This window comes from Sus scrofa, chromosome X (genome assembly GCF_000003025.6).
Source record: "Sus scrofa isolate TJ Tabasco breed Duroc chromosome X, Sscrofa11.1, whole genome shotgun sequence".
Classification (NCBI taxonomy): domain Eukaryota; kingdom Metazoa; phylum Chordata; class Mammalia; order Artiodactyla; family Suidae; genus Sus; species Sus scrofa.
Genome location: NC_010461.5, coordinates 120,157,409 through 120,184,537, shown reverse-complemented (window position 1 = coordinate 120,184,537; position 27,129 = coordinate 120,157,409).

Below are 27,129 nucleotides of genomic sequence, written 5' to 3'. Positions count from 1 at the left end.
TCCATTATGCAAGAAGGTGGTAACTGCTATGGAAAAGAGAAAACAGTGGAGTCAGGTGAGGTTTTTGCGGAGTGTTGGCAGAGGTGGGGGTAGTTAGGCTTGCAATTTTAGGTACTCTCTAAGAAACTTACTAGCTGTTTGACTGTTTTTTTGTTTTTGTTTTTGTTTTTTAGGGCCGCACCCACGGCATATGGAAACGTGCCGGCCTGCACCACAGCCACAGCAATGCGGGATCCGAGCTGCATCTTGCGACCTACACCATAGCTCAGGGCAACGCTGGATCCCTGACCCACTGAGTGAGGCCAGGCATCGAACCCGCATCCTCATGGATAAGGATACCAGTCAGATTCCTCTCTGCTGTGCCACAACGGGAACTCCTTTTTTAAAAATTTTTTTATTTCTTGGCCATGAAGAAGTTTCCCAGGCCAGGGATCAAACCCCAGCCACAGCAGTGACAATGCTGAACCCTTAACTGCTAGGCCACCAGGGAACTCCGCTTACTAGTTCTTAAAATCTGCGATTGTGGTGTTTATTCATTTAATAATCACAATCATGGTAACTTTATAGTATATCTTTACAAGGAGATTTTAAAATCCATCATTTCTATTAAGACATATTTTGGGCATGCAGTCTTTTTTGATGCCTTTTGCTTTGTCCTCACGATCTAAAGCCCTGTACAGTTTATTTTCTCTTTTCCCTCCTGGGTTTCATGAAGATTTGTCTCATCTCCCTCTTCTCCGTTTTCCCGATCTCTCTGTTTCTGTCTCTATTATGGTATTTCTCCCAGTCTAGTTTTATATTCACTAGTTTCACATTGAGCAGGACAGAGGTGAGGCTGGGAGCAGAGTATTCTATTCATAGTTATTAATTCTAGGACTGCACTTTCCAGGTCTCCTTGCTTAATATTCCATAACTTTATACTTGGTTATGGAATTCCATAACTTTATACTTGGTTCCTAACTAGTGCTAACACCCAAAAGCTTCCGGTGAAAAGAATGAGCAGTAGTTATCTACTTGGTCAAGTATCCATGCCTCTTGTGCCTGTGGAGTGTGTGTGTGTGTGTGCATTTTAATTGTTTGCTTGTTTTGTCTTTTTAGGGCTGCACCCATGGCATATGGAGGTTCCCAGGCTAGGGATCCAATTGGAGCTATAGCTGCTGGCCTATACCACAGCCACAGCAACACCAGATCTGAGCCACGTCTGCGACCTATACCACAGCTCACGGCAACGCCAGATACACAACCCACCGAGTGAGGCCAGGGATGGAACTCGTGTCCTCATGGATACTAGTCAGGTTCATTAACTGATGAGCCATGATGGGAACTCCTATGTGTATGTGCTTTAAATGTCATTTGAGGATAAGAAATACATTGTATAGTGAATGATTGTGCTTCATATTGCTTAGAGGCTACTAAGATGCCAGAAGTTTCTTTTAGAGGCAAAAAATAACTCAGTGGACCACTTGCCACATTTACTCTTACTTATCCATTTATTTTGTCATTTGTGCCCTCATCAAGTATTTATTGGGTATTAGGAACTCTGAATTACTACTTTTCATTATAAGCGCACCAGAAAAGAATCACAGTTGTCCCTTGGTATCCATGGGGGACTGGTTCCAGGATCCCTGTGGGTACCCAAATCTGTGCATGCACATGTGTCTTATATAAAATGGCAATAGTACACTTGGCCTTCTGTATCTGTGTGGATGTGGACGGCTGACTGTATCTTGCTTTTGAAAGTCTGCTAGGGTGGAGTACCATAATACAAATATCACTAATTCATATGAAAGTCAAATAGGAAAATATGGTACTATTAGAAATATTAATACGGTTTAAGAGCAGACTACCTTGAAGATCCTTCTGGATCCTTAGTCATCTAGTCACTGTACCAGGAAACATATTCGAATCCAGTGAATAGTTCAAGTGGTATGATTACATCCAATTCATACCAATTTCTATTGTGTCGTCGTGTACCTGCCTTATTTATATATTACTGGCTTGTACCTGTAGACATCTGGGAAATAGATCTCAAATATAGAAGATCATTCCAAGTGGGAAGAGACAGATGGAACACTAGTATTGTTCGGCAGGGCTCCAGCGGAAGTCTGTACATGGATTATCTATCCAAGGAATGAATATGCCAGGAAATTGGTCAACATCCAATTTGAAGCCATTTGTTGGAGAGCTATGATAAATATCAGAGACTTAGTTACAAGCAGACTGGGGTATAAGGCAAACGTTTTATCTTCTGAAGTTCAAGGTTAAAGTAAGGATGCCTAGTCTTTGGGAGACATGTTTATGAGGCAGAGAATCTAGGTAATGAAAGGTTGGGGCATCAAGGTCACAGCAACTGAGTGAGTAAGCACTCTAGGAACTTCACGTCTAGGTCCCAGAGTCAGGGGTGGGGTTGAGCTGACACATGGAGATTAAATCAGGTAGTGCACTTGGAGGGATGTTGACAAGCTACTAGATACGCTATTATGCATCTAATATGTACATAGAATAGGAAGAAGTTGGTTATATGAAGCATGGTGGCTAATGGCATACATTATACATGAGGACTTAACAAATTCAATCAACAAAGATTTATTGGCCAACTAGTATATATATATTAATATATATACTGTCTATGTAAATTATATACATATATATATGTGTATATATATATATATATATATATATATATATATATATATACACACACACCCCAGGCACTGATATTCAGTGAGGAAGAAAAACATTGTTCTGAGATATCACTGTATCTATTTTATACCACAAATCATAGGGCAACTTGTATGAGTTATTAGATAAGTACAATTGGACCAGGTAACTTGCCTGGGGCCATAAAAGACACCAATTAAGAAGTAATGTTTGAACCAGATTTTGAAGAATTGGTATGAGTTATCCAGGATAAAAAAGCAAGGGAAATTTGGGGGGACACTAGAAAAATATGCACAAATGCATGGAGTTAGAAAAGGGCCTGCTGTGTCTGTTGAGGTTGGAAGAGAGTATATAGTGAGAGATGGTAAGAAATAAAGCTGGAACTTAATATCCAGGTACCTTCACGAGACGTTTAGAACTTTAAGTGCCATGAGTACTGACACTATAACACTAGCCGCTGTAAGAAATAAGCTCCAGGAGTTCCTGTGGTGGCTCGGTGGTTAACGAATCCAGTTAGGAACCATGAGGTTGCAGGTTCGATCCCTGGCCTCGCTCAGTGGGTTAAGGATCCGGTGTTGCCATGATCCGTGGTGTAGATCGAAGATGTGGCTTGGATCCTGCATTGCTGTGGCTGTGGTGTAGGCCGGCAGCTGTAGCTCCTATCGGACCCCTAGCCTGGAACCTCCATATGCCGTGGGTGTGGCCCTAAAAAGACAAAATACCAAAAAAAGAGGAAAGAAAGAGAAAGAAACTCCAATATTTATATTGGTCTAAGCCCAATATACTGGAAGTTTATTATTTGCTCACACACCATCCAAACTTGCAGTTCTGATAGAGGGGTGACTCTACTCCAAGTGTTGATTTAAGAACTCAGGTTTGTTCGTTCCTGATACTGCATGATCTTTAACTCATGGCCTTCACCGTTGCTGGCTCCTGTATCAGCCTGGCGGCAGGGGAAAGAGTAAGGAAACTCGCTTGTGCAAAGCTCTATGTTGAGGGCCCGGCCTGGAACTGACATATGGTACCTGTGCTCACATCCCATTGATTAGAATGCAGTCATACAGCCACAGCTAACTGCAACAGAGGGTGGCAAATGTAGGCTGGGTGCCCAGGGTTTAATGAACAGCCTGCCAGTCCCCACCACTCTCTCACTGTTTTTCTATGCCCGCCACTTAGTAGACACTCAGTAAATGTTTGCGAGTGAATAAAAAAAAAACAGATTTTTGTTTTGTTTTGATCTTTTTTTTTTTTTTTTTTTGTCTTTTTAGGGCTGCACCCGTGGCATATGGACGTTCCCAGGCTAGAGGCCGAATCAGAGCTGCAGCTGCCGACCTACACCACAGCCACAGCCACGCAGGATCCAAGCTGTGTCTATAGCCTACGCCATAGCTCATGGCAATGCTGGATCCTTAACCCACTGAGTGAGGCTAGAGATCGAACCTGTGTCCTCATGGATGCTAGTCAGGTTTGTTACCACTGAGCCACTGCGGGAACACCTGTTTTGATTTTTTTCCTGGCAGGGTGATGATATAATCTTCTTTTAATTATCTTGTTGTAAACATGTAAATAAATAATTCAGAAATGTGCAACATCAGTACTTTGTTAGGACGACTGAAGGCTGTGGAGCAGTTTGAGAAGTATGGGGAAGGTCAGGTGGTGGGTGAGCTGTTAAGAGGCTGTACCAATAGCCCAAGAGAAAGACTTTTGACCCAGGGCAGTAGGAATGGATGCAAAAAAGGATGAATGTGAGACCCATTCTCAGGAAGCATTACAAGGACTTGGTGGTGAGTTTCTTGTGTGGGGGTGAGGAAATAAGGAATACAAGATAGTACTAAGGGGTGGAACTCAGTGATGGGATGGAGAAGGTACCTGTTTTTCTATTGTTGCCATAACACATCACAACAAATTTTATAGCTTAACGTTGCATTCATTTATTATTACTGCAATTCTATAGCTTCAGAAGTCTAGGCATGCCCAACTAGGCATTCTGTTCAGGGTATCACAAGGACAAAGTCAAGATGGTGGCCGGCCTGAGCTCTTATCTTTGGGCTCTGGGGTGGGGAGACTCAGCTTTGAAGCTCATTCGCATTGTTGGCAAGAACTCAGCTCCTTCTTCCTGTTTCCACCCGGCCTCCTCCATCTTCCAGTCAGCAGTGGCAGGGATGGGTCAAGAGCTTCTCAGGCTTTACATCTCTCTGTTACATCTTGCGACTGCCTCTTCTGCTTTTAATAAGCATTACGTTGGGCCCAACCGGATAATCCAGGACAATCTCCCTGATTTGAGGCTCTCTGTAAAGTCCTTTTTGGTCTTGTAATGTAACAAACCTATCCACAGGCATGACACCACGGGGCAAATGTCATGGGTGCCAAAATTTGGCTTACCCCATGAAACAGGCAGGAAACTGTAGGTTGGCTCAGCTTTGTGCCATTCTCGCCTCCTTGGTGTATGTTTTTCTGGCCTGCAGAGGCTTTATCCTCTCCTGCAGCTGAGCTTCCGGATGTGATTTAGGTTCTGCCAATCAGATGGACCCATATGAGACTTGAACTTGGAACTGAGGGAAGGGGGAGAGAGCAGTGTGTGAGACATCTATTTTGGCTGGTGAGAATGGGAGCAATGCTGGCATGGTTCTGGAAGCAGCAGCTGTAGGAGAGACTACCTGATTCCGCAGGCAGCTGTAGCATGAATCAGCCAATCCATCAAACTCTCCTTGTTGGTTCTTTTGGATCCCACAAACATCTCCTAAATGTCTTTATATGGGCCTGGCAATGTGCAAAGGTTCCCTTATTTAGTGGAGGCAGCTCTGTCCCCGTTTGGACAATGGAAGAAGTGGAGAATCGGTGTTAAGGGGACTTGCGCTTGCTCACACGGGGATTAGAGCTGAAATCCAACTTCACATTTTTTCTCTCTGTTGCATGACCGCAGCCTGCTCTTGTTTGCTGTGGTCTTTTGGAGATTAGAATAAGTTTCTCTAAAATGGGTAGCTTATAGCCATATTCTGGATTCTGACCTTGACCTTATATGGAGCTCTGCTGTTTTCAAAGAGCTTTCACATTTATAGTTTCACTGTTCTCAGGAGACATACCTGGGGGCTCAGGGATTAGGGGAGATGGGAAGGAGGGAAGTGACAATGTCCCTACTGAAGGGGACAGTGGCAGCCAGCCCTAAACCCTGCAGTGTCCGGTTTAAACCAATTCTGAAGAGAACCTCATCTTTCTACTCTTGCCCATGTGGAGTCACCTCGCAGAGATTGTGTCATTTCAGGAAGACTGCTCCCAGAATACACAGAGAAGCCAGCTTCCATAGACACAGCTGCACCTGCCGCCACAGGAGATGAATGGCACTCTGGCAGGTCAGCCAGAAGAGACGATGAGCAGGGCTGTCACATTTGTGCAGTGACAGATGCCCGTGCTCATATCATGTGAGAGGGACTCTCTGGAGTTGCAAGAGGCAGAGAAATGCCACATTTTCATAATGGCCTTAAAAATGCCAAGGATGGTGCAGCGTTGTCACAGAAAAGGTGCTGCTTTGCGAAGACTGGACATTTTGCCTTCCTTTAGGAAAGGGAACGTGAGTGACAACAGGAGCTCTGCGTCTCCTCCCGGGAGGAGTGGAAGCAGCGTCAGGATGGGCCCTCAGGACTAACTTGGCTGTGGCCTGGGGGCAGAGTGCTGGAGAAGTAAGCAGGGGACTTAAAGTGAGGGCTTGGCCCCTTGCCTTGGAGTCCTGTCGCATGTGCCTGGATCTAGGGCGGATGGAAGTCTTGGAAGCAGAACCTCTGTCTTTCTCATTCCCCACTATTCTCATACCAATTAAAAAAGTGCCTGCCGTGTGGTAGGCACTTGGTGCATATTTTCAGATTGACTGTTGCCTATGATTATTTGAAGGGGACCACAAACTGCAGCTCAAGGGCCAAATGTGGCCTGCTACCTGATGTTTCAAATAAAGTTTTATTTGCACACAGGCCTGTGCATTCATGTATGCATTGCAGGTGCACTGCAGTGTCAGAACTGAGCAGTGGTGAGAGACCATATGGCTCACGAAGCTGAAAGTATTTACTACCTGGCTCTTTACAGGAAAGGTTTTCTGAGCCCCAGTGTAAAGCACCATGCAAAGGAAGTTCCAAGAAAAAAAACAAAGGCAAAAGAAAGTTCCCTCATAGCAAATAGGAAAGGCACCTGTTTTTGACTCCGCATCACCCTTCAGCTACCAGGACATTTCTTTGCTACCATTTAGGGAAAAACTCCTCCAAACAGTTTTCTGTATTGTATCTAATTCCTCTCTTCACATCTTCTTTTAAACCCGTTCCACTCAAGCTCTTACCTTCATGGGAATTGCTCTTGTCAAGATGGCCAGTGTTGTGAAATCCTTGGTCAGATTTTCAGCTCTCACGTTATTTGTCTTGGCAGCACTATCTAGACACTTGGCGGCAGTATCTGACATGGTTGGGCCCACGTGGACTGTTTTCTTTTTTTTTTTTTTTTATAGTGGTTTCTAGTGTTTTTTTGTTTTGTTTTGTTTTTTTTTTTTTGTCTTTTGTCTTTTGTTGTTGTTGTTGCTATTTCTTGGGCCGCTCCCGTGGCATATGCAGGTTCCCAGGCTAGGGGTTGAATCGGAGCTGTAGCCACCGGCCTACGCCAGAGCCACAGCAACGCGGGATCCGAGCCGCGTCTGCAACCTACACCACAGCTCACGGCAACGCCGGATCGTTAACCCACTGAGCAAGGGCGGGAACCGAACCCGCAACCTCATGGTTCCTAGTCGGATTCGTTAACCACTGCACCACAACGGGAACTCCTGGACTGTTTTCTTGTTTGGGCTTCTGGGTCACCACATTTCTCCTGCCATCCCTGGTGGTGCTTTCTCAGCGTACTTGGTTGGTGCCTCATCTTACTGGTCTCGTCATGCGGAGGGGACCCCAGTGTTCTTGGTCTTCTCCTGTCCATCGAAATGCCCTTAGTCATGCTATCCAGTTTCATAATATGAAGTATCGTCTGTACAATCGTAACTCCAAATTTCTGTCTCCAGCCCGCCTCTCTCCCATACAGTGAACCTGGCCTCTCCAAGCAGAACGGCTGGGAATCTCTTCTGAAACTTGCTCCTCTCACCATCTTCTCCATCTCTGATGAGGAAAACCCCATTGTTCTGGTTGCTCCGGCCCAAATCCTTTGACTCATCCTCGATTTCTCTTGCTCATACGCCACATCCGGGTCCATAAGGGAATTCTGTTGACTGAATTTTTGACATTTACTTATTTATTTATTTTTGCTTTTTAGGGCCTCTGGAGGTTCCCAGGTTAGGGGGTAGAATCGGAGCTACAGCTGTCAGCCTACACCACAGCCACTGCAATGCCAGATCCAAGCCATGTCTGTGACCCACACCACTGAGCGAGGCCGGGGATCGAACCTGCATCCTCATGGATACTAGTCGGATTCGTTTCCGCTGCACCACAACCAGAACTCCAACTGAATTTTAAATTATATATCTAGGCTTCACCTACTTCTCGCTATAGCTCTTTTGCTAAAGTCATAGTCCAAGTCACTGCTCTCTCTCACCCAAATGAATGAAATAACCCTTGACCTGTCCCCCTGCTTTCCGGCTTTCCCACTTCTTTCCCTTTCTCTGTTCTCAACACAGTAGATTATTCCTGGTTAACTTAAATCACATACTTTTCTGCTCAAAATTTTCTACCAGTTCCCATTGTCACTGGGAGTGAAAGCCAGAGTCCTTCTGATGGCCCCCTTACCTCTCTGTCCTTATATGCCGCCCCATTGGCATTCATGAAAATGTGCTTCTGAGATCTGCTGCAGAGAGAATTGACCGCTCCAGCTGCTATGCTCTGAAATCCATTGCTAAGTTCATGCCAAGGCCATGCTTCCCATGGCTGCTCTCAGCCGATGACTGAGCATGGCCAGGATACTAGGGCAAGTTCATTCCTGGAAGAAGCGGGATTCCCGTGGTGGAAGGCTTTGCCTTGAGGCCTCCTCATTGGCCTGATTAGACTTTTCCTAGAATGTTGCTGCATTCTGAGACTTCCTCCCTCTCTTCACCATGTTGGGATGCTCTCCCTGCCTCCTCCAGCTCTTTCTCTCTTTTTCTTACAAGTGTTTCCCTTGTCAAAAACATTGTGAGTACCTTTCAAAACCATGTAAAATGATGGCATATGATTTGTCATTTTAATTAAACCATTGCCTTTAATTTGACATTTATCAATTATTTCTAGTAGGTGGGTTCCAGAGTTTATTTTCACACTGAAGTTCTTCAGCTGTATTGACTCAAAGACATGAATATATCATATGAGGCACAAAAAACACACAAACAAAAACCCAAAACAGAAAAGCTAAAACTTTACCTTCCGAAAGTAACTCCATCAGATGAACATCTCTCAAATAGGAAATTCTTTCTCCAGCTTGTATTTTTTGTGAAACTTCTAAATGAGCAGAACAACTTCAATTTAACAGTGTAGGGTTGAAGAATGACTGTTTATAACTGCAAATGAAGTGTCAGTATTGAAACTGATGTCAAATTTTATTCAATATTCAAAATCAAAATAAATGAATTAGATTACTTTGAAGCTTTGAAGAACTATTTGATAAAGACAACCACTTGGGATGTGGAATTTTACAAAATGACGTTGTTGAAAGTCTAAGATTATTTGAAGATGTTTGAAAGAAATCTTTTCTGTTTTCTCTTACCAGTGAAGATGTAGACTGATTGAAGACCTATCCACTGACTTTCTTCAAAGTAAACCACCAGCGGTTTGAAATAATAAGTTATTATTAGATATTACTGAGGACACACCTTCAAAACAACTGTCTACTGCTCTTTATTCTAGCTTTTGGATCCGTTTAGTAGAAAAATACCGTCTTTGGCAAAGCAGGCTCTGAAAACAAACAAACACATAAAACTGTTAACTTATGTCACTAGTACTTATCTTTGCGAATTAAGGTTTTTGTGATTCCTTGAAATTCAAAGCAAAATATACCGGATGTCAGGTTGAGTAGTTGTCATTTGTAATCTCAGTTTTACATTTTTATATTTATCACATGGCTTTATTTTTCTACTTACCCTTAAATAAGTAAATCATATTTTATGTAGTAAAATCTAGTGCCATTTCCTTCATGATTTTTATGCTTGCAATCATGCTTAGAAAGAATCCTTTCATTCCAACATTATATAACTATTCACCCATATTTCCTTTCAATGCTTTTTCTGAGTTTTTTCTTTATATTTGTATAGGGAAGCCATTGATTTTCAAATATGTATTTTGAAAGTACAATTTTCCTAAGTTCCCTAGTATATTACAGTTGCAATTATATGAAAGTTGCACATGGGATATAATATGGGAAATTAAAATCCTCTTGTGTTAGATGGAGGGATTATGGAAAGCTTTCTCACTTATTAGGAAACTTTAGACATATGATTGCATTTTTCTTAAACAGAGAGAGAAAAGTCAGGAAATGATGGGCCCAGGCTCAAGTTCCAGTTCCACCTTTTTCTAGCTGGGTGATCTTTGGCAAGCCTCCTCTCAATTTCCTCACCCAGGAAGATGAGAGCTTTTGAGCAAATGGTCTTGAGTAAGGTCTCTGGTAGCTCCAACATTCCTGGATTGTACATTTTGACCAAACAGAACTTGTTAATGACTTTCCAGTGCAGATCAAAGCAGAAAACTGTTTTGTAGTTCCTGTAGATGGATTCTTTAAAATGCCTTTTGAAGTTTTTAACAAGCAAGTGATAATCCCCAGTCCTGCGTCCAAAGTGTGTCATGATAAAGCCAGACCTTGGAAAAGATAACTGCAATGACGTAATCGGTCGTTTGACCTGTTTTAGGAATATGAACCACGCTGCAGAATTCACATACTTGTTATAATTTGCAGAATGTGCTCTGGAGAAATGAGTCTGCTTGAGCATAGGAACTAAAGTACATGCACTGCCAACCACTCCTCCCTGATCTCTTTCCAGCAATGGTTCACGGCCTTAGACATGAAGTGTTCATGCACTTTGCTCAAAGTACATTACTTTCTAGCTCTCCTGGTTCTCATCTGTGACTGGCCACTATGTTTACTTGCTTTTCAGCTAAAATGTACCAAAGTGAAGTTGTCAAAAACACTAGAATGCCCTTGCAGTAATTGGATTTTCTGCCCTGAGTTGGGAACATAAGAGATGTATTAAATGGAACATGCCAAAATGCTAAGGCAGCATGAAGGACACCATCTGTCACAATATTTTTCTAGTTAATTTTAAGTGAGCAAAAGATTAAAATATGTTTTCTTAGTCCTTGCATCTTCACAGAAGAAATCTATTAAAGCAGAAGCTGTGACGTTCGCCATTCCCTTATCTGTCTCCCTAAGTTACCAGCATTTAAATGAGGTTATGAATCATCGAGGAAAAGAAAGGGGGTTTGGAGGAGGGAGGGTGTTGGAAAAGTGATAGAATTCTTTGCTGCCTGTTTTCGTTTTCAATCGCTGCTGTAACAAACACTGCAAACTTAGTGGCTCAATCAAAATGCATTTATAGTATAGTTCTGCAAGTTAGAAATCTGAAACGGGTCTCATTGGGCTAAATGTAAGGTGTCCAGAGTGCCATGTTTTTTTCTGGAGGCTCTGGGGAAGAATCCATTTCCTTGTCTTTGCCAGTCTCTAGAAGCCACCCACATTCTTTGGCTCCTGGCCCCTTTGTCCATCTTCAAAACTGGCAATATTGCATCTGTCTGACAAGAAGAGGCATTATTTAAATACATAAGAGGTGATAAGCAGAGCCAGAGTAGAATTTGTTTGATGAAAAGAACTATAATGGTAAGCCTTTAGGTAGTTATTAAGTTCAGCACAGCTTATATCTCACAGGCCCAAATCGAAGGTAAATGGCCAGTTCGGCATTCATTTTAGTCATTGAGATATAGTTGACCTATAGCATTGTGCACGTTTAAGGTGAACAATGTGTAGATTTGATACATTCATATGTTATAATAAATCTGCCTCCATAGTGTTAGCTAATGCTTCCATCATGTCACATAATTAACATTTCACTTTTGTAGTGTGAGCATTTAAGGTTTACTCTTTCGGCAACTTTCAAGTGTGTAATGAAGAATTGTTGACTGCACTGTGCATTAGTTCTCCAGAATGTATTCATCTTCTAACTGCAAGTTTATACCCTTTGACCAACATCACCCCAATTTCCCCAACCTCCAGCTCCTGGCAGCCACTATTCTACTCGCTGCTGCTAGGAGTTTAGCTTTTTTAGATTCTGCATATAAGTGATATCGTATAGTACTTGCCTTTCTCTGATTTATCTCAGCATCATGCCCTCAAGCTCTATGCACATTGTTGCAAATGGAATTTCCTACTTTCCCATGGCTAAATAATATATATTCGTGTGTGTGTGCATGTGTGTGTGTGTGTGTGTGAGAGAGAGAGAGAGAGAGAGAGAGAGAGAGAGAGAGAGAGAGAGAGAGAGAGAGAGGAAGATATTCTTTATCCATTCACCTGTTGATGGACACTTAAGTAGTTTCCATGTCTTGGCTATTGTGAATAATGCTGCGGTAAATATGGGAATGCAAATATCTTTTCAATATGCTGTTTTCCTTTCCTCTGGATACACCCAGAAGTAGCTGGATCATAGGGTAATCCTATTTTTAATTTTTTTGAGGAACTTCCATACTGTTTTCCAGAGTGGTTGCACCAGTTTCTAAGAGTTCCCATTTCTCTACATCCCTGCCAGCACTTGTTATATCTTGACTTCTTGATGATGGCTATTCTAACAGATCCGAGGTGATATATTTTTAAAATAACATCTTGATTCCTCACCCCCCCCCAAAAAAAACTTGTTTACCTCTGTAAGACTGATGGTTGCTTTTGTGTTAGGTCAAACATGCAACTGGTGAATTGAATGGATGAAAGTTTTTTGGTTTTACAAAAGTAACACATCTTTATGACAGAAAATTGTGGAGAATGTACACACGCAAAAGGGAAAAGGTAAAAATCACCTGCAGTCCCATCCGTTAGAGGGAATCATTGGTAACATTTGGGTACATATGATCCTAGCATATTTTTCTATACAAATATACAGAAAATAGGAGTTCTCTTCGTGGCTCAGTGGTTAACAAATCCGACTAGGAACCATGAAGTTGCGGGTTCGATCCCTGGCATCTCTCAGTGGGTTAAGGATCCAGCCTTGCTGTGAGCTGTGGTATAGGTTGGAGACGTGGCTTGGATCCCGCGTTGCTGTGGCTGGTGGCTACAGCTCGGATTCAACCCCTAGTCTGGGAACCTCCATATGCCGAGGGAGCGGCCCAAGAAATGGCAAAAAGACAATAAATAAATAAACAAATAAACAGAAAATAGAATCAAGTATTTTGTACTTTAGAACCTGTTTAAAGTCTAGAGATGGTTTCATGTCATATTTTTTTCTGCATTATAATGTTAACGGCTGGATAGTACTCCATTATATGAGTGTACCAAAATTTAACCATTTCCCCAATGATAGATGTTTACATTGTTTTTAATTTTTCTGTATTAAAAACAGTCCTGTGTTGTGCAATCGTGGTTGTTTTCATAACTTTTAAAAGAGGAGCTACAAAGTGAAAGATGATGTGTGGTTTTAAGACTGGACCAATCTATTGTGGTATAAGACCTAAAATTAAGGATTGTTTTTTGTGCTGCCTTGACAGCTGATAGTATCGGGAGGGCCTTGACTGGACTAATGGAAAGTTTCCCTGCCCAGTCTGCTCCTGTGAATAAGGTCCTTTGGTCAAACAAACTTCCTTATCACATGGACTAAGTGCAGTTCCTTCTTATTCCAGTTTCCTGCCAGCCTGTGGAATTATTCAAACAAGCCAATCACATCCTCCCATATAACCAAGGGCACCCCACCCTCTTGATACTTCAAATCAAATCATATTCGTCCCGTTGCCAAGTACCAACCCTGTGTGTCCCTGCCTGGCAGGCAATGTCCTCCTTTCTTGGCCTGTGAGTCTAAGTGACTGATGAAATGATATTATCTCATCTTTCCGGTGTCAAGTGTTACCTGTTTGACCTAGGGGGATCCCTTCCTCATCAATGGGGTGCAAAGGAAGCAATGAAAACACCTAGGCTTCAGAAACACTAAATTTATTTTATGATGGTTTTTCCGAAGCATTCGGGATCATAAGATATACAAATCTTAGGAAAGTTAAGAATCCTATTTCCAGAAAAATGAACTGGTGATCAAACTTACACACTTTGCATACAATTTCAGAGGTCCTCTGAAGCACTTGGAATGACTGTCTTCATGAGTTCATGAATTTTTGCTATGACATAAAAACACTGAGTATCGTTTTTTGCTCAATTAAAAAAGGAAGAGGCCATTTGAATCTTCCAGGTGAAATGGGTTTCTGCTCACTAACAGTCCAAGATGTTTTTGTAGCAATGTTACTACATATATTGCTGAATAGAAGGACTCAACGTTAGATATGTAGGAAGAACAGAAGCCTTGCATCTCCTATTATCCAATCAAGAGCCCAGTGTCTTGTTTGTTTGGTTTTTTGAAAGACAGCACCGGAAGAAAGTTGGAAGGCTATGGGCTTTGCACTTTTTTGTGTGTGTCTACATTGTGTCAGGCCCTGTGCCAAGCATCTTACAAGGAATAGCTCCTTTGATCTTTCATGTTTATAAGGATGGTGAATGTAGATTGCTGACCACATGGTAGGTATTCCATTAATTGAGAAGCAATGAAGTGTAGTAGATTGGGTTTGGCAATAGAGAGATCTGGACTTGAGTCTTGATTTTTCTACAACATAACCATAGGCAGTTAACCTCTCTGAGTTTCAATTTTCTCATATATAAAATGGAAACAACAACAACAACAATACTACTACCAATCTTTTATTGTGTATGCTAATATAGAGGCATTCCCTGGTGGCCTAGTGGTTAAGGATTCAGTTGTTGCTTCTGTGCCTTGGTTTGATACCTGGTCTGGGGACTTCCACAAACCACCAGTGTGGCCAAATTAATAAACAAAAGGCGAAATGTGCTAATATCTGTTAAACACCCAATGTAGTACCCAGTGTTAGTAGGCCTCAATAATTTTCAATATTACTACCTCAATTTTACAGATGTGCAAACAGATCCAGCGAGGTAACTTGCCTGAATGTCACAGAGCTAATAACATATCAAGGTCATAGAACTGATATCAGAGTCTGAGTCAAGTGACAGATGATTGTGCAGAGATTATAATTAGATTAATTTTCAGAATAGGTACAATTTTCTATCACTTCTATTGGCATACCAACATCCATCAATAACATGAAAGCTTGGGGCTGGGGAATAGCTTCATGATATTTGATGAGAAATAGCAGAACAGCTGTAGCTGTAACATCTTTAGAATGCTCGAGGAGCAAAGGCTTCATTTAGGAAATTTGAGTTGGTGGCTTGCTCTCTGAGCTTCTGCCGCGATGTTATGCCACAGGGACCTCCTCAGCAGTGATATTACTGTGCCGCGGGGTATCTGCTCTATTTCAGGCACTGAGATTTTGCAGTACCTGTTTTCTCATTTGAGGCCTACAACTAAAGAGCTATACTTATCCTCATTTAACATGTGATGAAATGGAGACTCTGAGAGGTTAAAGAGCTTGGCGAAGATCGCCAGCTGTGAAGCAGCGCAGGCCAGAATGCAATCCAGGATTCACTGACTGCTCTCACCTAAATTGGCTGGGGAGTAAGAGTATTATAATTATATAATATTAAAAACAACAACAATGATTATAATTAGCAGGTACTGAGTGTTTAACTACATGCCAACACTCTACACGAGGCATCTGATTTAATCCTCTCCAGAATCTGAAGACAGAGATACAATTATTACCTGCATAAAGAAGAGGAAACAGGCTCAAAGAGGCAAAGGAGCTTGTTCAGCCAGGATCCCGCAGCTGGGAAGTAGTTGGGCTAGATGACAAACGCACATTCTTACTCCAAGAAGTAAGAATGGGTGAAAACACAGGTGATTTGAACTTGAATAGGAAGAAAATTTTTCATGTAAAAATTATTGTTAAAGGAGTTCCCTGGTGGCCTAGCAGATAAGGATCCAGTGTGGCACGGGTTTGATCCCTGGCCCAGGAACTTCCACAGGCAGCGGACACCCCCCCACACAAAATCATCATTAAAAATAGCTTGCTATAGCACCAGTGAATTAGAACAAATGCAACCTTAACCCCCTACCTAATGTAAATGCCTGTTATAAATAAAACTAAGGACAATTTACCATTTTATCTGCTTTTGCTAGAAAATGCTATTGAAATAATTGGCTATAAATATATTTTGGTTATTTAAAAATCTTTTAATGAAATACAAAACTTGCATCACAAATATGCAAATATATACAATCGTGAATATTTATAAATCAAACATCTGCGTAACTAGCAATCGAGTAGATAGAAGAGAATATTGCCGGCACCTAGATGCCCCAAGACATGTGCTCCGATCATGCGCTCCTTCTATATATAGACTCACTATTTGGACTTCTTCGTGCTTTTGCCTATTTTTTCTTATTTATTTTTTGAGTATCTTTACATTCTGGATATGAGACCTTTACTAATTATATGCATCATAAATATCTTCTTACATTCTATAGCTTGCCTATTGTCATTTAATGGACTGACAATTTTAAGGTAGTTTTGTGGAACAGTTTTGCGGAATTCTGACATGAGTTAAACTTGAAAGAATTTATCAATAGTGTATTTGTGCTTCATGCCTTTTGCGTCTCTTTTAAGGAATCTTTCCTATTGTGTTTTTCTGTCTTATCTTGGAAAAGCTTTTATACATTTGCCTTTTTGTGTTTAAGTTCATAGCCCACCTGGAGTTGACCATTCAAGGGGTGAGTTAGAGGTTTAATTTCACTTTTTCCATGTGGATACTCAATTGTCCTACACCAAGATCGTTAACTGAAAAAATTATCCTTTCACTACCTTTATTATAAATCAGATTTTATACACACACACACGTCATTTCATTTTATTGCTAAGTAGCATTCAATTATATTGATATTCCACAATGTATTTATCCATTTACTCATTGAAGGGCTTTTGAGTGGTTCCAGTTTTCGAAGATTCTGAAGTTTAGGTATACAAATTATGTTAACTTTTATAAAATGAGTTAGAGGGTTTACTCTCTGTTTGCATTTTCTGGAACACTTATAAAAGACTGGAATTTTTCCTCCTCTAATGATTGATGGAACTTGAAAATTGATAATGACATTGATCTCTGACTTTTTGTGTGTGCCTCTGTGTGTGTGTGTGTGTGCACACATGTACACGAAGGAATTATAGGACTGTTCATATGTTCTGTTTCTTATTGAGGCTATTTTGATAAGTCTTTTGAATTTTGGTAATTTTTTAGGAACTTCCCCATTTTGTTTACATTAGACCTATTGGAATGTTATTCTCAATAACATCTTATTTTTCATGTCATATTTGTACTCATGTCTTTTCATATCTTAGATTTAATAATACATTTTATCTTTTAATCATTCTCATCATAAGATTGCACATTTTGTTTGTTTTATTTAAAATTTTGGGGTTTTGATGCTCTGTATTTTTGTGTTCATTTTCTATTTTATTATTTCCTTGCTGCTATTGTTTTGGGGGGTATATTTTGCTCTTTCTTAATTTTAGTCTCATTTATTTAAAAATTATCCTGTTTTTCTAACACATGCTATTAAGGCTATATCATTCTAAGTGCTGATTTAGCTCTGTATCATGAGTCTTGATATGTAGTATTATAATTTAGTTCAAAAAACTTAAAATTTTTATTATTTATTCTTTGACTATGGGTTTCTTAGAAGAGTATTTTTTAATGCTCTGGGGGATTTTTTTGCTTTTTTATTTTTTATTTGATTTCTATTGATTTCTCAGAGTTCCTTGGTGGCCTAGTGGCTAAGGATCTGGCGTTGTCACTGCTGTGGCATGGATTTGGTCTCTGGCCCTGGAATTTCTGCATGCCACAGTTGCAGCCAAAAAAAATTGATTTCTCACTTATTTGTCCAGTGGTCTGAGAAGATAACTTTGTAAGATTTCAGTGCTCTAGAATTTAATGAGACTTGCTTTATGGCTTACAATATATACTACTTTTGGTAACTATTCTATATGTTCCTGAAGTGAATGTATATTTTCCAGTTGTTTTGTACACTGATATAAATACTTATACTCGGTCAATTTTGTTTATGAGGTTGTTAATGTTTTTCTGTATATTTACTTGCTGATTATTCTGTCAGTCATGGAGAGCTATATGTTAAATATTCCAGTATAATTGTACCTAAGTCTAGTTTTCCCTGTATTTATGTTAAATTTTGGTTTATGCCTTTTTAGTTTATGGTCTTAGTTGTATACAAATTTGGGATTGCTTAAGCTTAGTGGTTATTTAAACCTTATATCATTAATTAGTGATCTTCTTTATTGCTATATTGATTTTGCATTGAAGTAAAAATTTGTCTGATATTAATATAGCTATATGAGCTTTCTTTTGTTAGTGTTTAAATAATATATTTCTCTGCCTTCATATTTTCAACCTTTACATGTCATTATGCTTTAGATTTGTTTCTTGAAAATAGCCCATGCTGATATTTAAAAAAAAAATCTTATAATCTTCTTCTTGTAATTAGTTTGTCCATTTTCATTGATTGTAACTACTGATATATTTAGGTTAAATCCATCGTCTTATTTTAAGCTTTTTATTTGTCTTGTCTGTTCTATATTTTGTTTTTCCCTTTTTTTCTTGATTTCAACTAGACTGATTATCTCATTCCATTTTTTCCCCTCAACTGGTTTCAAAATTATACATTCTACTTCTATTTTTGAGGTTGAGTTTCCCTGGGCATCTGAGATGTTGCAAAACTAGGCTGCAATTCAGGATGAAAGATTGTTTGTTTTTGTTTCACACTAACTTTGGAAGTGAGGTCTTTTGGTGTTTTAGCCTAAAAATGATGGTTTATCAAAATCAGTGATTTTGGTAGGCTCTAGGTTTTGATTTTGGTTGGGTTGCTCTAGGCCTACGAAGCTACCAAAAGTGCAGCTGAATTCCTCAGCTTTTCCTTTTGAATTCACATATACCCTTTGAATTAAGATGGCTTTGAGTTCTTCTCCAAGTTCTATTTGTCCCTGAGATTTTGGCTGCTGGCCATTTCTCACGATATTATTAGCTTTCCAATGCTTTAAAAAGATGTTCTTAATATTTTTGCAACATGGTACTTATCCTCAGTGGTAGAGGTGGCTCAGTTGCTTAGTTTGCCTTTTATGAAAGCAAGAACCCTAAGTATCCATTTGATGTAGCAATCCTTTGACCTTTACAATAGCCTCCAAGTAGGGTATATTCTCCTTATTTGGAAGATGGGGGAACCCAGACTGAGTTAAGTCAGGCACCTTGTGTGTAGTGGAGCTGGCCTGGGAACCCCAGTCTATTGGATTATAAACCTGGTGTTTGTGTCACCGTACCATGAAGTCTGTCTCAAGATAATGTGAATCATGTAGTAGTGTGTAGTTCACATGATATTTTGAATTTCTTATGCTAGGCAAAAAACATTTCCCCTGCTGTTTACTGAGACAGTAGTAGAAGGACATGAAGGGCGTAGACATGGCACTTTTGCAAAATGTACTTGAGGACTGTTTAAAGGAATAATGGTTACAAATAGTGGTGGTCTGGTAAAATCCAACTATTACAAAAAGAAATGAGCCAATGATAAATTCATGTGTGTGAAAAAAGGCTATTTGCTTACAAAATTGAGTTCTATTGATCACTTTTACGGGTTGAAAAACAAACTCCTGGTTTGAGCCATTTTTGTTGAAGAGCAAAAGTAAGTATTTTAATGGGAATAAGACATATGTGATTTGGATATCAAATTTTTACCTTGATGAAACATCCCTTTGGTTGATGTTGAGCAACTGATTATTTCCTCATATAAATTCATAAGTTTAATTTTTTAGCAGACAGAGAACACTAATTTGTTTGCAAAGAAAATCTGATTAAATCTGAGAGGACTGCTCTGTTTTAGTTTCAGTTTGACCTGGAATTATATGATGGGTGCATTTACTACCCAGTATTGGATTACATGTAGAGAGAGTGTTTTCAGCAAGCTGATTATTTAAAGGGGATTTGAGAGGCAAAGTGAATCTGAAAATGTACAATCAGATTTGTAAAGGTTAATTATGTAGTGAGTTTTTTAGGACTAATTAGGGAAGTAAAAGACAAACAGTATAAACTATTTCAAGCAAGACATAGTTTCATTAAAAGCCATATTATTTATGAGTGTGGTTAGGTAGTATATATTGCCTATATGATTTATAGACACAAAGAAATACAGGGCAGTATGATTCTAATTTTCAAGAGTGCCTTCTAATGGAAGCACAAATCATGGATTGTCAGAACTGAAGAGATGAGGAAACTGAGGCTCAGAAAATAATGCCCAACCCGGTTCTCTTTTTGGTATTCAATTCACCCTTTGCTGCATGAGGCAAGAGAGTCACATCAGATATTGCCTAGATTTGACCTCTTTAAACCTGGTTTTGTCACAAATAATCAGTTAATATCAGGGCTAGATTCTAGGTAAGAAAGATTCTTCAAGGTTTTTAGTATTAATGAGTGAATCCACCCTGAGTTTGCGGGGTGGCTTTCTTCCAAGCTCAAGAGCAAGACTGCTCTTGCACGATGCTCAGTTTTCAATGGTAAAGTGAAAATGCTTTCAACTGTGAACAATAGTCACAGATCGTGTTTCGAAAAGTAGCTAGTGAGATTTACAGTGCAGATCTCTAGAGTTATGAATGGAAAATGTTTCTTTTGTGCAATGTAAAATATCTCTTCTTGAAAATGTTCAAATATGATATGGCAAACCAAGCCATTTCTCACTTCCGTTGCTATGCATAAATCTACCTAACTAGCTCCTCTGCCTTCCTTTGGTTTCTTGGATTGGATGAATCTTCATTGTGGCATTGCCTCAAAAGCTTGGATCAGAGAGACTCTTTTTGATGCCCACGCACATGAAATTAACACACTTCTTTGGGGCATGAACTGGAGACTTCAGGATGAAGGTGAACCGACCTCAGTGATTTAAGGCAAAGCTGGACATTTGTTCTCACTTAAGATTAATCGGTCTTTTCCCACCAGTCATATTCCAGGAGATATGTCCCTGACATCTCTACCAGCAGAAAGCATGAGAAATAAGCTAATTACTCATGCATCAGAGTGCAAAATGAAGCCAGTTATTTCTACAGCTGAATAATCTGTGGGCATTTAAAACACTTTATGTTGAGTAATGAGGTGGGAAGACATTAAAACTCATGTCCGTTGCACCTGTTAGTCATCTGTTCTGAGTGAGTTTCCTTTGCTTGTTAAGCCCCCCTGACTCAACAGGTACTTGGCAAAAACAAAACAAAACAAAACAAAACAAACAAAACAAAAAACTAGACAAGGGTAAAAGGTCGGTTAAAGTGGTTTGACTTTCATGTTGAAAGCTGACCCCACCGGGAATCTTAAACTATTTGGGGGCTGTCATTTAAACGCAGTCAAGATATTCCCCAAGCAAACATATGGTTCCTCCTTAAGGGTTTCATTGCTCATTAGAGATTTCCTTATTAGCTAGCTGTGATTTGTGTCAGTTTGAACAAACCGGAAAACGAGGCTTTTTTCAAAATGGAGTTTAATTTTTAATTAGAGTGAATATACGCTTATTATCAAAACTTTGCAAATACATATACAAAAAAGACAAAAATAACTGGTAATTTTATAACCCAGAGGAAACAGTTAATGCGCCTGTGCAGCTTCACCCAGTCTTTTATTTCCAGGTATGTGAATATGTGTGTGTACCTGTTCTTTACACGTTTGGGATAATAATACACATGCAGTTTTATTTCTTGCTTTTTTCACTTTGTATCACATGTAGTTCATGTTGCTAAATGAACATATTATAATTTAATTATTTCCCTGTTATTGAGTAGTTATGCTTTTCTAGTCTTTCACTATATTTTTAAATATTAATTATCATGGTGTTCCCATCGTGGCGCAGCAGAAACAAATCCGACTAGGAACCATGACGTTGCAAGTTCGACCCCTGGCCTCGCTCAGTGGGTTAACGATCCAGCGTTGCCGTGAGCTGTGGTAAAGTTTGCAGATGCGGCTCGGATATGGTGTTGTTGTGACTGTGGCATAGGCTGGCAGCAACAACTCAGATTCGACCCCTAGCCTGGGAATCTCCATATGCTGTGGGTGTGGCCCTAAAAGGACAAAAGATAAAAAAAAAAATAATAATAATTATCCACCTATCTATTTACCCATCCATCTGTCTTTCTAATTGTTCTATCTCTGATACTTTCTTAAGATAGATCCCTAGAGATGGAATTATTGGGTCAAAGGGTACGGCACATTTTAAAATAAGTGCGTTTGGTACATACGGCTGAAATGCCATCTGGACATCCTGCTGTAGTGATTTGTATTCCCACCAGCTATTTCTTTGCTCCCTAATTCCCATAAAGTAGCACTGTGCAGTAAAAATGTAATGTAAGCTACACCTGAAATTTACAATGTCCTACCACAAAGAAGGTAACTATACGAGATGACATGTTAATTAACTTGACTGTGGTAATCATTTCACTATGTGTGTGTGTGTGTATATATATAATTAGCATGTTGTAGACTGTACGTATAATTTATATTAAAAATTAAATTTAAAAATGTTCCTAGTAACCATATTAAAAAAGTAAAAAGAAACAGGTGACATAATTTTAATAGTATATTTTATTTAACCCAGTATACCCAAAACATATCATTTCAATATACAATCAATATAAAATTATTAGTGAGGTATTTTACTTCTTTTCCACACTAAGCCTTTGGATTCCAGTGTATATTTTACACTTGACAGCACATCTCAATTTGGACTAGCCATATATCAATGGCTAGCTACTAACATAATAAATAGCATAGCCCTAGAGTACTGCATTAATAAATCCTTGCCAATTAAGTGGAAAAGGACATTTCCATTTTATTACTCCACTATTTTTATTATTATAGCTTGATAATAGATTTTAAGATTTTGTAGAGTTAAGTTTCTTTTTTCATTCATTTTTTCTAATATTTCATACTCTTGCTTAATTTCTCCTCCAGACAGAAGTTTAAAAGTAATGTCAGAAAGTTTCAAACAATTCTGCTGGTATTTTTTCCATTGGCATTATTATTAGAAATATTTGTAAAAATACATACTATCTTGGGAATTATTGCCATCCTCATAATAGCTATTCTTCATTCAGATTGTTTCTCCATGATTCAAATTATTTATATTTCTCATAAATGTTTTCTAAGTTTTTTAACTGAAGCATCATTTACTTATCATATTAGTTTCATGTGTATAGCATTGCACTTCAAAAATTTTAGATTATACTCCATTAAAGTTATTGTAAAACACTGGCTATAGGAGTCCCCGTCGTGGCTCAGTGGTTAATGAATCCGACTAGGAACCATGAGGTTGCGGGTTCGACCCCTGGCCTTGCTCAGTGGGTTAACGATCCGGCATTGCTGTGAGCTGTGGTGTAGGTTGCAGATGTGGCTCGGACCCCGTGTTGCTGTGGCTCTGGTGTAGGCCGGCGGCTACAGCTCCGATTTGACCCCTAGCCTGGGAACCTCCACATGCTGTGGCATCAGCCCAAGAAATGGCAAAAAGACACACACACACACACACACACACACACACACACACACACAAAAAAAAAAAAAAACAAAAAAACAAAACCACTGGCTATATTCCCCATGCTGTACAATACATCTTTGTAGCTTATTTTCTCCATAGTAGTTTGTATCTTTTCTAGTTTTCTTCATATAATATGTATGTTTCCTATTAGTACAATTAACAAGTTATTCAAATTTTTTAAATTAGCTATTTGTGGTCCATAGAAAAGCAATGATTTTGGTATACTTGTCTTGTATCTACGCATTATACAGAATTTGTATTATTTTGGAGACTGTTTTGTGAAGAAAAACTATTATGGAAAGAGAATAAGAGAGATGGGTAGTTAATAAAGGATATAAAAAATATATGTTATTAGGCTTTTGAATCAAGGATAAGTGACTTCTTTTTGTTTTTAAAATTTTTATTTTTTTCTATGATACTCGACTTACAATGTTCTGTTAATTTCTGCTGCAAGGGATAAGTGGATTCTAAATATTTTTTCCACTTCTGGACTGTCTGAGAAAATGTCCTGAGTTATAGAATATTTTGCTTCTAAATGTCATCTTCTAATCAGAAGCTTTCCTTTGCCCTGCACCTCTGCCTCCGCTTCCCTGAGCTGAGTTTTAAGTCTCTTAGGAACCACAGCTGCCTTTTTATTTCACTAACTGACTACCTCATTTATTTGAAAGCTGCTTTTTCCTGCTCTAGCCGTCATGAGTTCTTCCTGTGCCTTCACCACCTGATTCAATTTAGACTAAATTCAAAAGGCAGAACGTGGCAGTCGTCCAACCGCCCACCCTGTATTTTTCTGCCTTGGCAAGAGGACCTGATCAAGAGGTGGAAACACGGGGCTGCTGGTCTGCATTCAGCCCGCAACATCCCTGAGTGGCTGCTCCCCTCACCCTGTGCCCGGTATCCAAATGAGTCTCCCATCACAGATGGCTTCACCAAACTCTTCGGCTCCTGCTAAAGCAATACAGCAGCTCTGTTGCTGACCCTGTCTTCCCGTATTTTTTTCTTTAGTATAAAGTCTTTTTCAACATAAATGATTTTGAACACTTAAACAGCAGTCTCTTCTACCGTGACCTCATTAAATTCTGCCTTTTCTCAGCTCTGGGATGCTTATGGGACAGTCGATTATAATCACTGAGTCATTTATCTTGAAGAACGCGTTCTCTGCCATCTTGGTACAGCGGGTAGTAAATTTAAGAAGTAAATTATATTAATTGAAACTGTAATATGTGAGTAGATTGAGGGACGCATTATGCAATAGCTTCTTAGTAAGTTTATATTGACATTTTGTGAGAAAACAATCATGAGTGACTGAAGCATGGTCCATTCCACATTTATTAAAATTCCTTGCATGAGATTTGCATCTTACTGTCTACTCTATTTGCAAGATTCTATGATATGCTAGGAGTTTGTTTGAACAGTAGATGACATATTATTTTGGAAATGCTATGTAATCCCAGCGTTTCATCCTTATCAGCCAAATGTATCAACATTGTCTCTGCTTTGATGAGAATGTGCATATGCACAAACCCATGGGGAATTCATATGGAGAACTCTGGGCGAAGGGACATTTTATTACATTTATAACAAAACACGGACACTCAGTTCAGCTTTTTTGTTATCATATCTCCATTTTTTAACCAAATCTTAAAATCGGTGCATGACTGTGCACAGTTTTGACCTTTCCATCCTGAGGGGTACCTCGCGGTTTAAAAATTAAACCAGTAACCTAGTTACACGGATTGGTACCCTAACATCAGAGTCCCTCAGGTCTTCATAGGACCCTATCTGCTGCTGCATCAAGATGACCTCAGAGCAAAGAACTTTCTTCACAATAGCAAATAGGCAGGTCTAGAAGTCAATTACAAAGTAACCTCTGTATAGTCCATGCAAAGGAAACTGGCCATTTTCATTTCATACATCATTTACACCATGATGCAGTGATTCCACAAAATCACTAGACTTGAAAAAGACAAATGAGACAGAAATATTCCTTTGCTAGTTCTAAATGTTCTACAGTGTGTCAAGGGAGACACGTCATTTCCTTTGTTCTGTATTTAAGGAAAAGATAACATTTGGAACAAAAGTGTATTAGAAACATACTTTCTGTTGCAAAGTCTGAAATATAAAGGTCCCTTTATTGGGGGAACTGAAGATACTCCTTAAATCTAGAGAAATTCAGTTTTGTGTGAGAGAATTCAAGGTATTTATTCAAACTATTTTAGTACAAGTATGGCTGATGAACTCAGTTGGTACATGTCAAACTATTTAGTCTGCTTACCCCTCAAAAATTAGGAGTATGTATCAGAAATTTTTCCTAGATCCAGTATTTCATACTAGTAAACTTTTGCTTAGAAAATAAGGAATATCATCTAGGATATTTCAGTAAAATTTTATGGGACATAAGTACACAGTGGCATTAAATTTGGGGACTTTCTTGATCCAGTGGCATGTTACTCACTTAATGCCATTGGTATTTTTTCTAACTAAAAATTTTAGTATGCAGTACCTTCATACACACACACACACACACACACACACACACAAATGAAAAATATATATTTCACTAAATACTATGACTTGGAGAGCCATGAAAGGATGGTTGGCGTAGGTGGGATATAGGGAAAGAAAGGGCAGAATTGGAGCTGGACAGCAGGAATGAGATCTTGTGAATGGATAAAGTTAATTTGGATAATCAATGGTTAAGAAACCTCAGGCAAGCAGTTAATAAATACTATGATTAGTAACCCATTGTGCTGGCTGACTTCGCAACTATTCAAGATACTTCACGGTTGCTTAGGAGACAGTATTTAATGTATATTGTGTCCATAATGTGTTATGGATTTGGTTTTCAAAGCTTCCTTTTTTCTCTCCCTGTGTGAGGTCAGAGAATAGTTCTGCTGGAATTTTTCACTTGTCGGTTGGCCGTTTTGATGCCGTGTCAGCTTTGTTTCCGACAAGTGACATGAGGACTAGCAGGTTCCCATTCTGCTTTCTCTGCAATAATTTCCCTTGCAAGACGGATTTGGGGAGCATGATTTGGAACAAACAATACAGCTTTTATGGTGGGTTTATCTGCTTTTGTGTGACACTTAGAGGTTCACAGAATGTCAAAGAGGGAAGCGATCTTAGAAGCTGGGTATTCTAAGTGTGTTTTACTGATGGGGGCCTGGAACCTCAGCATGGTGAGGGTTTGGCTTTGGCGCTTAGGTAGCTAGCTCTTCCTTCTGGAGTGGACTGGGTATATGGCTGTCTTTCTCTACACTAGAATATGAGCAAGTTGGGAACAGGTACTCAGTTTTTCTTATCTTCATACCCCCTGTGACACCTTGGCATGGGCTTGCATGATATAGATACTCAATAAATATTTGTTGGATGAATGTTTTATTTATTTTTTATTTTTTAAATGATTTTTATTTTTTTCCATCATAGCTGGTTTACAGTGTTCCGTCCATTTTCTACTGCACAGCAAAGTGACCCAGTCACACATACATATATACGTTCTTGTTCTCACATTATCATGCTCCATCCTAAGTGACTAGATCTAGTTCCCAGTGCTAGACAGCAGACTCTCATTGCTTATCCATTCCAAAGGCCATAGTTGGCATCTATGAACCCCAAATGAATGTTTTAAATGAATTCTTAGGAGAGCTGAGTTTTACAGGCCACTACACTGAGACATTGAAGGGGTACAATGATTTTGGTGTAACCTAGTTTCCTCTCTATTTTGGACTCCAGCTTAGCTCCAAAGAAGAAAACAATTTTGCCAGTTCAAGGTCAAT